This window comes from Cydia splendana, chromosome 27 (assembly GCF_910591565.1).
Source record: "Cydia splendana chromosome 27, ilCydSple1.2, whole genome shotgun sequence".
Taxonomy (NCBI): Eukaryota; Metazoa; Arthropoda; class Insecta; order Lepidoptera; family Tortricidae; genus Cydia; species Cydia splendana.
In genome coordinates this window covers 2,705,629-2,719,832 of record NC_085986.1, presented here as the reverse complement: position 1 = coordinate 2,719,832, position 14,204 = coordinate 2,705,629, and the positions used below count along the sequence as shown (strand labels likewise).

The following is a 14,204-nucleotide window of genomic DNA, read 5'->3' as shown; positions in this document are numbered from 1 at the left end:
CCTTTTCTGTAATTTTCGGTACAAAACAGTCTGCCGATTTTTGCGGGGGAGGGGCACGTCAAATGTATAGGTAACGTAAAAATAGCCTTGTCAGATAAACGTCAGTCCATACAATGTGTATTACCATTGGATTTCGCAGACACTCGTCAAGTCCTTGATTCGTCAAGTTAGAAGTTAGCCAAATCCTTGATTCGTCAAGTTGGAGATTCGTCAAATCCTTGATTCGTCAAATCCTTGATTCGTCAAATCCTTGATTCGTCAAGTTAGAGACTCGCCAAATCCTGGATTCGTCAAATTATTATCTGAGCACACGTAACCAAGAACAAAATGACAAATTGTTAATAAAATAATAGGCATATAATATTTATTGGCCGCCTATTTTCGACCGAGGGGAACGCCTGTTAATGACTACTCCTTTTGGTTATATCCTCTAAGACCGTACACCTTTCCGCCTAAGAAACGCATTCCGCTGTCCCTTAGGTGTTAGATAAGCGGGTTTTCCTGTACCCGCTAATCGCTCATAACACGCACCACACGCGAATTGATTCTCACACTTTACTCTACAATTACGTACGATTTATTTTATTCGGTAGCCATTGTTGCCTTGCGAAACGGTTGGCAAATGAACCGTTACGGCTATCATCATCATTTCAGCCTATATACGTCCCACTGCTGGGCACAGGCCTCCTCTCATGCGCGAGAGGGCTTGGGCTATAGTCCCCACGCTAGCCCAATGCGGATTGGGGACTTCGCATACACCTTTGAATTTCTTCGCAGATGTATGCAGGTTTCCTCACGATGTTTTCCTTCACCGAAAAGCTAGTGGTAAATATCAAATGATATTTCGTACATAAGTTCCGAAAAACTCTTTGGTACGAGCCAGGATTTGAACCCGCGACCTCCGGATTGAAAGTCGGACGTCATATCCACTCGGCTACCACCGCATCACGCGTTACGGCTATATGACAATAAATGAGCGGTTTAAGTTTATACTGGGATTTAGTAACCAATATCTGGGAGACAGTGCTCTGCTCGGAAAATATATAAACACTCAAAAATGTGCGTTTTCCCAGAGATAAGACCTAGCTAGATCGATTTTTCGCCCCCGAAAACCCCCAAATGGCAAATTTCATTGAAATCGTTAGAGCCGTTCTCGAGATCCCCGAAATAAAGGGAGTTTAAAGGTTATAATTATAAGATAACCAAAGAAAGTGCCTATTTAGTTCTGTTCTAGTAAATAAACTTAGTTTTGTATTTTTGTATTTGTGATTGTCACTTGCAGCAACAGAATAAATTTTTCATCTCTCCTACGCGCTAAACGCTTTTCATTTTTTCTCTCCTGTTCGGAAAGTTCACCTTTCATAGGCTGATAACCGGGTGGAAAATTGCATTTCCCACCCTAGGATGGAAAGTATTTTTTTTTTAATTTTTACCCCGAGCAACGGCTAACAGCCATATATGCCATATAATTCAGTTAAAAGCTCTCATATTAGCTTCCGCATGACTGAAATTGGCGCCGTTTACATTGTGATCGGAAAAAAAAAATTGTTCTAAAGAAATATACTTACCAATAATTAACCTACATTTCTCGTGTTTGCATGACTTTCCTCATAGTCGAAATGAAAAGTAGAGTGTTTAACTCGGGTAAAAGTAACCATCTCAGCCTCGAACTATTGGCGCTCTCTCTTCGTTCGAGCGCCAAAATATCTCGGGTGAAATGGTTCACTTTCCACCCTTGGTTAACAATCTACTATATATTGACGAAGCTCTACACGGTGGCCAATGAATAAGTACATTCCCATTGCCAGGGAGGTTTTGGGATTATACTGAGCAACTTTTACTATGGGAACAACCACGAAATGACCAGTTTTGAGCTCTAGTCAGTACCCTTATACGTCTACCACCAGGGGACTCCCTCTGGTCGCATAACAACTTTTGTCATATTTTAAATTGTCATAACACTTTATGCATACAATTGGAAGTCATAAAAATCTTCAGTCAGAATTATTCCTGAGCATAACTGGGTTTTTCTCATAAATGAGTTGTCATAATTTTTATAGTCATTAATTTAATTCGCATAAAATTTTAAGTCATATGCTTGATATCCATAATTGTTTTTCGTTCGAAGTATTGCAGTGCATAGTATTAATATAGACATAAAAAGTTAAGTCATATATTTATAGTGGTCATAATATGTTTTTTTCATAAAGTTTCAAAAGTTTCAAAATTTTTGTAACCAAAGCATGAATAATAAATATGTATGGTTGTGAGCAACCTATGAAGCAAATATTACTTTAGTCATAAATGTCATAATCGTAACCACACAAAGACCGTATAAAAGAGGAGATCGAAGGAGAGGAGCCCCCTCCAGTAGGAGAAACGGTTTTATAAAAGAAACTAATCATAATAGGTAGGTTAGGTTCGTTAGGTTTCTTTAGATGCCCGAAGGGCAAATTACGCAGAAATAGGAGCCCCGCGTGAGCGGGGCTCCGTCGAATTAAATGTTTGGGCGGATATTAGGGAAAAGGTTTTTTTCGAGGAGTTGTTGAGAGGCTAAAATTATGTAAACCATTTTGGTTGAAAATTATTATGCTACAAAACGTTATACTGTAGAAACATTATAAGTATCGATAACTATGCTTTTAGCTGGTATGACATTTGATTCATTATAATCAAAACTTATATGCACAAAAAATATATGACAACTGCTGAGTATGTCATCAAATATTATGGCTCAAAATGTATGACACATAATAATATGACTTTTAATTTGTATGCGCAATGATGATTATGACACAAGTTGTTATGCGCATCAAAGATATGACCTAAACTTGTATGCAACCCAATATGGACCCTACCACCAGTTTTGACATTGACATAACGCTCACGTCTACGTAATTTACTTTCTGTACATCTCGCTTGCACTAGTATGCGAGTACGAGCGGGATGCATAGAAAGTAAGTTACGTAGACGTGAGCGTATATGTCAATGTCAAAACTGATGGTAGACGTACTGGTGTAAATTTCATTCGATAACGTGACGTGATGTACAGTCGCCATCAGATATATCGGAGCTGCCGAGGTGCTCAAAAATATCTGAACACGCACTCTAACGCCTTGAAAAAAGAGGCGTGTTCAGATATTTGTGAGCACCTCGGCCGCTCCGATATATCTGATGGCGACTATATACGCGTTTGCCTTTAGTGTCATTTTGAGTTTCAAAACGTCCCGCTTGGCGCGCCGTTCAAAATCCCATACAAAAATAGACAACGCCTAGAATAATAGGTAGAGAATGCCTTCTGGCATTAAGTTCGCCTTGTGTACAATTTTTACTGTGCAATAATGTTTAAATAATTAACGCAAACGCGAACCCTCGTCACGCTATAGACGTCGCTATACATACTCAACCTCATATCTGCAACAATCATTTGATGGAAATGTCGCTTTTCTTTCATTCGGAATACGGGTGTTTTTGTCATCAAATGTGTGTTGCAGATACGAGGTTGAGTAAGTATAGCGGCGATATGTATTTATTCTAGTTCGTTGAGTCCCGGTAAGTGTCAAACTTCTTGTTGCCATAGACTAGGAATCCTCTAGACGGTGTTTAGAGCAATTATTTCATGAAACCGATGCTGCCAAAAATACTGGGGTGCGGGGGACGAGGTGAGCGAGTCCCGTGCCTTGATTGGTCCGTTCAAAGGCACGGACGTCACACAAATACACTTAGACTCGAAAATGGAGTATAACTACCGTATATTTGTGGCAGAGGGGGTAGAGCTACTATGCTCAGTCTGGAGGATGTTTTGTCTGTGGTTGTTGCACACGACAAGCGAACTAATTTAGTAATTTATTACAATATTGTAACAGCTATCAACAAGCATCGATACAATTCCCACGTGATACGGATTGCCAAATACATCTGCGGTAGTGCCGCGAAGGGCAGAGAACGGGGTATTGTCGCGACATCCTTTCTAATGACCATAATGCGCGCGCACAGATCTATGGATCACTGGATGTGGCCACAGAATAAGTAATAGTATTATCATACAGAACGGCCACGCACCGCCCCGCCCCGACTCGCATTACCTCGCCGCGCGACATGAATCTGGCGGACTTCTGGCGTCCTCTCAGTAAAACGACTTACCCACACATACACAATGACGCGTGTACAGACGTGCCGCGCACACATATAAACGCAAATGATTTTTGATGTATGGCGTGTCCGCCCTGTGATGTGGCTTAAGCCAGACAGCTTTATGTACAGACGGTCGAGCCGACCACTTCTTCCTCGCGTTATCCCGGCATTTTGCCACGGCTCATAGGAGCCGGGGGTCCGCTTGACAACTAATCCCGAGAATTGGCATAGGCACTAGTTTTTACGAAAGCGGCTGCCATCTGACCTTCCAACCCAGAGGGTAAACCAGGCCTTATTGGGATTAGTCCGGTTTCCTCATGATGTTTTCCTTCACCGAAAAGCAACTGGTAAATATCAAATGATATTTCGTACATAAGTTCCGAAAAACTCATTGTTACGAGCCGGGGTTTGAGCACGCGACCTTAGGCTTGAAAGCCGACCACTTACATTCATAAAACAGCCTAAAAGTCGGACCACGCTAAGTTTTCATACCATGTCCTACGTCAAGTATGGAGCTTACACCTAGAAATATGTATGCATTCTTACTGCAATCGTTTAAGCTTATCACGAGCTCTGCAGCTGACAGAGCCTCTATACTTGCCGCAAAACCAAGTGGCGAGTCAGGTCATGATGCCATCTCTTTATAGAATAGAATAGAATAGAACCACTCTTTCACTCTTGGTTGTTCTTAACAAGGGTAAAGGAGATAGCATCATGATCTACCAGTTGGTATTGCAGCAAGTATAGTGTAGTACTTGTGGTGATGGGAAAGGTGGACGGCAGACGGCCTAGAGGACCAAGTCCAACGAGATGGTGTGACCAAATATCCGCCCAGATAGACATCACACTAAACAACGCTTTCCACAGAGCAACCGACAGGGAGAAGTGGAGAGCTGCCATAGGAAAAATTAGCAAGCGGAGTCACGATCCTCAGCAGTGAGGGACCGACTTAGAAGAAGTCTGATTAAGCTAACATGAACTATTATACTTAGTAACATTATTTTTGAGTTTAATTACAGTGAGACGCCTCATTCTGCTCTCGTATGTTTCTTTTATCTTAATGAATGTGTTAATTATACAGGATTTTGACTCTTGGAGACCCTATACATCTTTAAGGATAATTTGATAAACTATGTAATCTTATATTTCTGACACCCAGAGACATTTACACCTCTAAATATTATAGTTTTTTTTCGTGTTTTTGTATCTCTTTTTTTTAATATTAATATTATAGTTTTTTTATGTAATTCGACATTAAGAGACCATATACATCTCTAAGTAATTGTAATACGTTAGTTTGAATTGTTAGTTGTATTTTATAAAATTGTTGATGTATTGTTATTATTTTTGCTTATATGTAAATTCAATGTTGACGTGTAAAAGTGCCCTTGTGGCCTATTTGCTGAATAAATGTTGAAGTTTGAAGAGATGGTGTAGTCCCTTCCAGTGGCTCTACATTGCTCTATGCGGTGTTGTGACATGTTTGGATGGTTGCTCTATATGCAGCTTAACGTAAGTTGCGTTTATACTAAACGACTAAGTTAACATTTTAAATAACAGCGGAGGTATATAGTCTTTGGGTTTCATTTGTTATCTGTATTTAAATAGAGTTTTTTGTGTTAAACCTTATCGACGTCGTCAAACACGCGGACAGTTTTCTATAAGGTTTTTCTGTCGAACTATTTTGTGTACTTTTTTCAAAAATTTAGACCCAGTAGTTTCGGAGATAAAGGGGGGCGTGGGATGGTCGGACAGAATACAGACGCACGAGTGATCCTATAATATAAGGCAGCGGTCGGCAACAGGCGGCCCGCGGGCCGCATGCGGAACGCGAATCTCTCACTTGCGGCCCGCGAGCCTCCCTGGCTATTTTTACACGACTGCCCAAACAAAAAGAGTGTATTGTTTTCAGCGTTCATGTTTGTATGTATGTGAGTTTCTTTATTCCACCTTAACTTCTGAATGCCTTAACCGATTTAGACGTATGATACATCATTAGTATCTTTACGTCATCCCGGGTAACATAGGCTATGTGACGTCATTATAAAAACAATATGGCGGACTTAATACGCCATATTACGCAACCTTTAGAAAAAAATATCGTGCAAACTTATCGAGTAGGGTATCAAAATGAAGGGCTTTGAAAGCCGATTGATAATATATATGCAACATGTGGGTTTAAGTCTCATTTTGAAAAAGTAAGAATTGACAAAATATGTTTAGAGAAGCTAATCTCATAAAACCAAATATTATTATTGAATGTGATATAGGTACTTATTAAAATAAAAGGAAAGGGTTTGTCCGCTGATCATAAAAAAATATAATTATATTATATTAGGTGGTACATACTACTCATAGTTTTTAAAACATGTTCGTAATTGCGCTTATGGAATCGAAAAGTTTAAAATATAAATTCTATTTATTAATCGATACGATGCAGAGTCCGTCTAAGCTAACTCTGCACCGAATTTGGCAGAACAAATCGTGAAAGTATCATTATAACCATATGGTTTGATTTAATTTTAACATGTATGATGGTGTAGACATTTTTTTAAGGCCGAAGGGTGAGCTCCACGTAGGGCCTAAGGCTCAGAGCGTAAGGAAGATGTGCGCTTCCTGCAACTTGTCCAAGTATATGCACTCGGTCTAAAGCCCCCACACTAAAAGGGTCAGGCGTAGCCCGATGTACGTGACACGCTATACGCTTACCAAAGCCAGGCGCCTTCGGCGACCTCATACTCAAAGCGTCGGCAGTAGCCCGACGTACGTGGCGCGTTGTACGCGTTCCAAAGCCGAACGCGTTCGGCGCCCTCATACTAAAAGAGTCGGGCGTAGCCCGACGTACATACGTGGCGCACTGCGCGCGGTCCAAAGCCAGGCAACTTCTACTTTCTCATACTAAAAGTGTCGGGCGTAGTCCGACGTACGTGACACGCTGTACGCATACCAAAGCCGCCCGGCAACTTCGGCGCCTTCACACTTAAAGGTTCTGGCGTAGCCCGATGTGCGTGGCGCGCTGCACGCAGTCCAAAGCCAGGCACCTTCAAATCTCTAATATTAAAAGTATCGGGCGTAGCGTGACACGCTGTATGATTACCAAAGCCGGCCTCATACTCAAAGCGTCGGGCGTAGCCCGATGTACGTGGCGCGCTGTACGCGTTCCAAAGCCGGGCGCCTTCGGCGCCCTCATACTAAAAGAGTCGGGCGTAGCCCGACGTACGTGGCGCGCTGCGCGCGGTCCAAAGCCAGGCGACTTCTACTTTCTCATACTAAAAGTGTCGGGCGTAGTGTGTGACACGCTGTACGCTTACCAAAGCCGGGCGCCTTTGGCGCCCTCTTACTCAAAGCGTCGGGCGTGTACGAGGCGCGTTGTACGCGTTCTAAAGCCGGGCGCCTTCGGCGCCCTAATAGTAAAAGAGTCGGATGTAGCCCGACGTACGTGGCGCGCTGCACTCGGTCCAAAGCCAGGCGCCTTCGACTCGCTCATACTAAGTGTCGGGCGTAGCCCGACGTGCGTGACACGCTGTACGCTTACCAATGCCGGGCGCCTTCGGCGCCCTCTTACTCAAAGCGTCGGGCGTGTACGAGGCGCGTTGTACGCGTTCTAAAGCCGGGCGCCTTCGGCGCCCTAATAGTAATAGAGTCGGATGTAGCCCGACGTACGTGGCGCGTTGCACTCGGTCCAAAGCCAGGCGCCTTCGACTCTCTCATATTCAGTGTCGGGCGTAGGCCCACGTACGTGACACGCTGTACGCTTACCAAGACGCCTTTAGTACCCTCTCACTCAAAGCGTCGGGCGTAGCCCGACGTTCGTGGCGCACTGTACGCGTTCCAAAGGAGTCGGGCGTAGCCCGATATATGCGGCGCTCTGCGTGCCTTTCTGTACGTACTGAGGACGCCCTCGCAAAAGTAATATAAAGTGACTTCAAATGGTTAGTAACGAAATGATGACCCCAAAATTAATTAAATAAATTAAAAATTAAAAAACACGACTGCGAAAAAGCGAACTGAAAAGATAAAAATATTTTTTAGTTGTGTTAGTAACTCAACTTAATGAATGTAACAATTCTAAAAAGTATAAAATAAAATAAATTAATTAAAAATTTAAAAACACGACTGCGAAAAAGCGAACTGAAAAGACAAAAATAGTTTTTAGTTGTGTTAGTTACTCAACTTAATGAATGTAAAAAAATATTAGAATATGAGTGTTTAGTGAAGGTTATAAACAACAAACGCAAAAGTTTTATGCTCATTTAGGATCGTGACTGTACCTGTGTATTTTATTTCAATTGCAGTCGGGGACCTTGATGTATTGACATTTTCCCATTTAAAAGAAAGGTCCCCGACTGCAATTGAAATAAAATACACAGGTACAGTCACGATCCTAAATGAGCATAAAACTTTTGAGTTTGTTGTTTATAACCTTTTACTTTTTTTTTTTTTTTTTTTTGCCATAGGAAAAATTAGCAAGCGGAGTCACGATCCTCAGCAGTGAGGGACCGACTTAGAAGAAGTCTGATTAAGCTAACATGAACTATTATACTTAGTAACATTATTTTTGAGTTTAATTACAGTGAGACGCCTCATTCTGCTCTCGTATGTTTCTTTTATCTTAATGAATGTGTTAATTATACAGGATTTTGACTCTTGGAGACCCTATACATCTTTAAGGATAATTTGATAAACTATGTAATCTTATATTTCTGACACCCAGAGACATTTACACCTCTAAATATTATAGTTTTTTTTCGTGTTTTTGTATCTCTTTTTTTTAATATTAATATTATAGTTTTTTTATGTAATTCGACATTAAGAGACCATATACATCTCTAAGTAATTGTAATACGTTAGTTTGAATTGTTAGTTGTATTTTATAAAATTGTTGATGTATTGTTATTATTTTTGCTTATATGTAAATTCAATGTTGACGTGTAAAAGTGCCCTTGTGGCCTATTTGCTGAATAAATGTTGAAGTTTGAAGAGATGGTGTAGTCCCTTCCAGTGGCTCTACATTGCTCTATGCGGTGTTGTGACATGTTTGGATGGTTGCTCTATATGCAGCTTAACGTAAGTTGCGTTTATACTAAACGACTAAGTTAACATTTTAAATAACAGCGGAGGTATATAGTCTTTGGGTTTAATTTGTTATCTGTATTTAAATAGAGTTTTTTGTGTTAAACCTTATCGACGTCGTCAAACACGCGGACAGTTTTCTATAAGGTTTTTCTGTCGAACTATTTTGTGTACTTTTTTCAAAAATGTTGACCCAGTAGTTTCGGAGATAAAGGGGGGCGTGGGATGGTCGGACAGATATACAGACGCACGAGTGATCCTATAAGGCAGCGGTCGGCAACAGCGGCCCGCGGGCCGCATGCGGAACGCGAATCTCTCACTTGCGGCCCGCGAGCCTCCCTGGCTATTTTGCATGTAATATTGACAAACGACAAAGTGCAGCCCGCGTCACCTTCGTTAACTACTATGTGGCCCTTGGCTGCTAAAAGGTTGCCGACCACTGCTATAAGGGTTCCGTTTTTTCCTTTTGAGGTACGGAACCCTAAAAACGCCTAAAAAAGTGTCCTGGGAAAATACTCTGTAATACGTAAATCATGCTCATTTATATAAACCTATACATTTTTGGTATTATTGCCGAGTTTGTCCATATCATCACTTGCGTATCAACCGACATTGTTACCGAAAGCTCGTGACGTCCCTTCACTGTTTTACATGCGTATGTTAATCTCGTGGGAAACTGGACCGAGTGGACAATGCGCGCGTCTCACAGACATGAAACTGTTAAAGTTAAAGCGAGATCTAGAATGTAGACGATATGAACAACATCGGCCCCAAAACACTGCCTTGTGGCACTCCAAGTGACATATGTTTGATTACTAATTAATTTACTGTTATTACGAGAATTTTGTAAATCAATTAATTAGACAACTAGCTCCAAGAGAATTAATGTAGATGAGCCATGTACGTATATTTGCAATTTATCAGTAAGACGATAGTGAAGACCTTGTCAGATGCTTCTGTGAGATCCTTAACTCCCTAAACTGGAAAGCGGTCTATCTATAGCCTCTAATAGGCCTCGCAATTTATAGTTGCTCAAACCAAATCTGTCAGTAAATAAGAACATAAAAACTATACTCATCCTTTTCTTTTGGATGCTAGTACTAGAGTGTAAAACAAAGATAGTATGATTCTCTCAATCTTTGTTTGAAATGAGACAGTCCTTTGACAAACTATAGTATAAGGTGAATGAAACAATTTTTAATTAACTCTCACATGTAAAAAAGTATGAGGATAAGAATTCTAAATTTAAAGCGGCGCTGACAGTAGTGACAGTTTCACGTTTATAGTTGGCATTTTATGTCAAATTGTACACTACACTTTCTTTCAAATTTTAGAATTTTTAGGGTTCCGTACCTCAAAAGGAAAAAATGGAACCCTTATAGGATCACTTGTGCGTCTGTCTGTCCGACCATTCCCCCCCTTTATCTCTGAAACTACTGGGTCTAAAATTTTGAAAAAAATACACAAAATAGTACTTTACCTATAGATGACAGAAAAACCTATTAGAAATGTGCAGTCAAGCGTGAGTCGGACTTATGTACGGAACTTATGGAACGCGAGTCCGACTCTCACTTGACCGGTTTTTTTATGTTATTTATACTCAGAATCACGAGCTTCCTCGATCCTAATAGGAGGAAAACGAGTGCACTAAAATTTACATACATTTTCGAGACTTTCATTCGGAACTGGAAATAATAATCACAGGACATTTCTTCTTTTATTAGGATTGAAAAGTTTGAAATAAAGTGACCCATATACGATGTTTTTTTTCTTGCCTTTTTCTACTATGCAATGCCATACTGAAAGTTTCTGGATTCTGATATATGAGACAACTTATTTTTTCTAAGTGGCCAGTCCAGGAATTTTCAGTATGCCCTAAGTACCTTTACTTACTCGTATCAATGTTTATGCTTAAGAATTTCGTCTAATAACTAGTTTGCCCATATCTTCGCCAGCATATCAAAGCTGCCAATACTGTAAGTAGTAACAGTCTGTACTGGACAGTTAAACGTATGGTAATATGATCTTGTGGGAAACTGGGCCGAGGGGACAATGCGTTCGCTCCACAGACATATACATAAGTAGACCACGCAAGCGCACATAGCATTTTTTTATTTTTTTATTGTAAACTGATCGGCGATTGGCTCTAGTCACACCTGATGGAAAGTGAAGACAGAGCCTAAGAAGAAGCTCACCGGTTCAGTAATAGCCTATTCACCCTAGCTTTAAAGAGACCGAGGTCATATTTCTCAGGGAATACAGATGACGGGAGCGCATTCCATTCCTTAGCCGTCCTTCCTTACAAAAAAAGAGAGAATTTCAATTATTTATTTATTTTAAGATAACAGTGATCCCATTGTGTTAGTATTACATATTATAAGGCTTAAAAACTATATTAATACTTAAAAGTTATATTAGACTTAATTCTATTAATTAAACTTATCATTATGGGATAACAAACGTGATCAGCAATCATCCTGAGAATGCTGTTTGTGCTATCCCTGGTTCTACGCAGTAATTAGGCCGCTTTCTTGCTTATGATTGCTACAAAAGCATCAGTTCGAGCCTCCGCATAACGATACATGGGGCTATTTGGCTCGCTCCTTTCTTTGAATTTGTCCCAGTTGCGTCCGAAGCTGCCGGTTCGGATTCCAGTGTCCGAGACCTCTTTTTGAATTATGCATTGTCATTTAGCATTTTTTACAGTTTACGGAAGTTAATGCCGTGTGACTTCCCATTCTTGAGGAGAAAGAACATCGCCAGAGCTTTATCTATAGTACAGCAGGTCACTTAGGCCAAGGATAGGACTTCAAATACACACAATTAAAATAATGAACACCTTATACTTTATTTTGAAGCTAAACATATAAACCGTAGCTTAATTAGCAAATATCGGAAGTAACTAATTATACCTTATTTTTATCCCAATATTTTATTATATTATTATTATTATAGGACATTCTTACACAGATTGACTAAGTCCCACAGGAAGCTCAAGAAGGCTTGTGTTGTGGGTACTCAGACAACGATATATATAATATATAAATACTTAAATACATAGAAAACAACCATGACTCAGGAACAAATATCTGTGTCATCACACAAATAAATGCCCTTACTGGGATTCGAACCCAGGACCATCGGCTTCACAGGCAGGGTCACTACCCACTAGGCCAGACCGGTCGTCAAACAATGATATGATATTATTGATATTGGGATACTTAATAAAGATATTAGCTCACATAGCAAATATTCTGTAGGGATGTCCTAACTTGAACACCTGATAGGTACTCTATCTTCCTGTTGTGGTACGGTCAGCCAAGAAAGTGGTCTACCACTTTTCGACTCTTTCCACTTTCTTGGCTGACTGTACCAAATAGCAGCAAGATAATAATACCTACATAATTGTAAGTACCTCAGTGACTGCACAAGGAGCGCAGGTTTTCACACAATCGCGCATGCGACATCTCGGCTGCCCTAAGCAGAAAACAAGTAACCCAGTTTTGACAAATTTTTGAGGAGAGCAAAAAAACGTAATTTGTCAGTTTTGTTAGGTATTTGGTCTAAAATGTAACATCTGTTTATACCATTATGTTAAAGGCGATAAAATTAAGCTTATACAGACTTTATTTTTTGTTATTCTTGTATATTAAACTTTGTACAGGCATGAAATGTTTTCTGTGTAGTTTACTGCCCGAAAATCTCAGAACCATTCTACACAAATTCAAGTATCTCGTGTTTAGCTTGGAAATAGCAAGCACTTTAGCTTCTTAAATACTAAACATATTTGGCTCTCCGCTCAATAACTTTTCCAATTTTCATGCAATTCTGAAGGAAATGGTACCAAATGAAAGCTAATAACATAAGCTACCGAAAACTGATTTTTATTTCTTTCAGGTTTATCGACTTCAAAATCCCTGTTAGATAATAAAACGCTTGAAAAAAAAAATATTTTTTTATATATTTTAAAGTTCTGTTCTAAAATAGACTTTTTTTAAATTAGTGATTGATGTTGCCATCCTCGTACCTTCTGACACATGGTTATTGGTACCTATTTCATCGATTTTATTTATTTTCAGAGATTATTTTGTGATACGATGACCCATTCCTTCAACAAACCCTCTGTCTTCGTGGATGGGTGGTACCTACAGGATCCTGCTTCCGAACTTTTCTTTTTTAGGGTTCCATACGTCATAAGGAAAAAACGGAACCCTTATAGGATCACTTTGTTGTCCGTCCGTTCTCCGTCCATTTGTCTGTCAAGATCCTTTATCTCGGAAACGCGTGGAGGTATCGAGTTGAAATTAAAACCATATAGTCAGGTCTACATTCCCTTAAAGATGTAGAAATAAATCAAACATCTACATTAACGTAAAAAAAAGATACGGTGGTTTATGCCAAAATACGTAAGTATATTTCGACATTCTCAAGGGATTCAAAATTTAAAGGGTACCTAAGTAGGTGGGTAGTAGGTAGCTAGGCCAACGAGAAGTCCCGTTGCCCTAGAACTATGAAATTTGGCAAGTAATATTGTATTACATTATAAGTACAAGGAATAATCTGAAAACTATAAATTTGTAAAAAATAAAAAAAAACAATAACTAAAATTGTAAGGAACGCTCGGCCGGCGAGTCCAACTTGCATTTTTTTATAGTCCTATTTCACAGACGTGTTTGATAGGAATGAGGCAGGTGCATGGAATGGTGAGAGCTGGTGAGTTCATAAAAATCAATATTTGGGGACAATCTTACACTGGTTGACCTAGCCCCAAATTAAGCAAAGTTTGTACTATGAGTACTAGGCGACGATATATACATACGTGTATAGATAAATACATACTTAGGTACATAGTTACTTTATTTACTATTTAACTTTACTTGTAACAAAGTAAAAATCTAATTAAATCCTTCAAGTCAGTTTTACCTATTTCTTATAAAACCATATCGATCTGAAATTTTGCTGATATACACCTATTAATATGGTAAGTAATTGGTGGA

The 14,204-nt window shown here is 39.7% G+C and overlaps 1 protein-coding gene across 1 annotated transcript in view; it reads left to right on the top strand.

The window, feature by feature from the left end:
- The window catches only part of LOC134803770 (Krueppel-like factor 3), a 102,304-nt gene that overhangs the window by 72,907 nt on the left and 15,193 nt on the right, over positions 1–14,204 (top strand). The gene's annotated exons all lie outside the window — the stretch shown is intronic.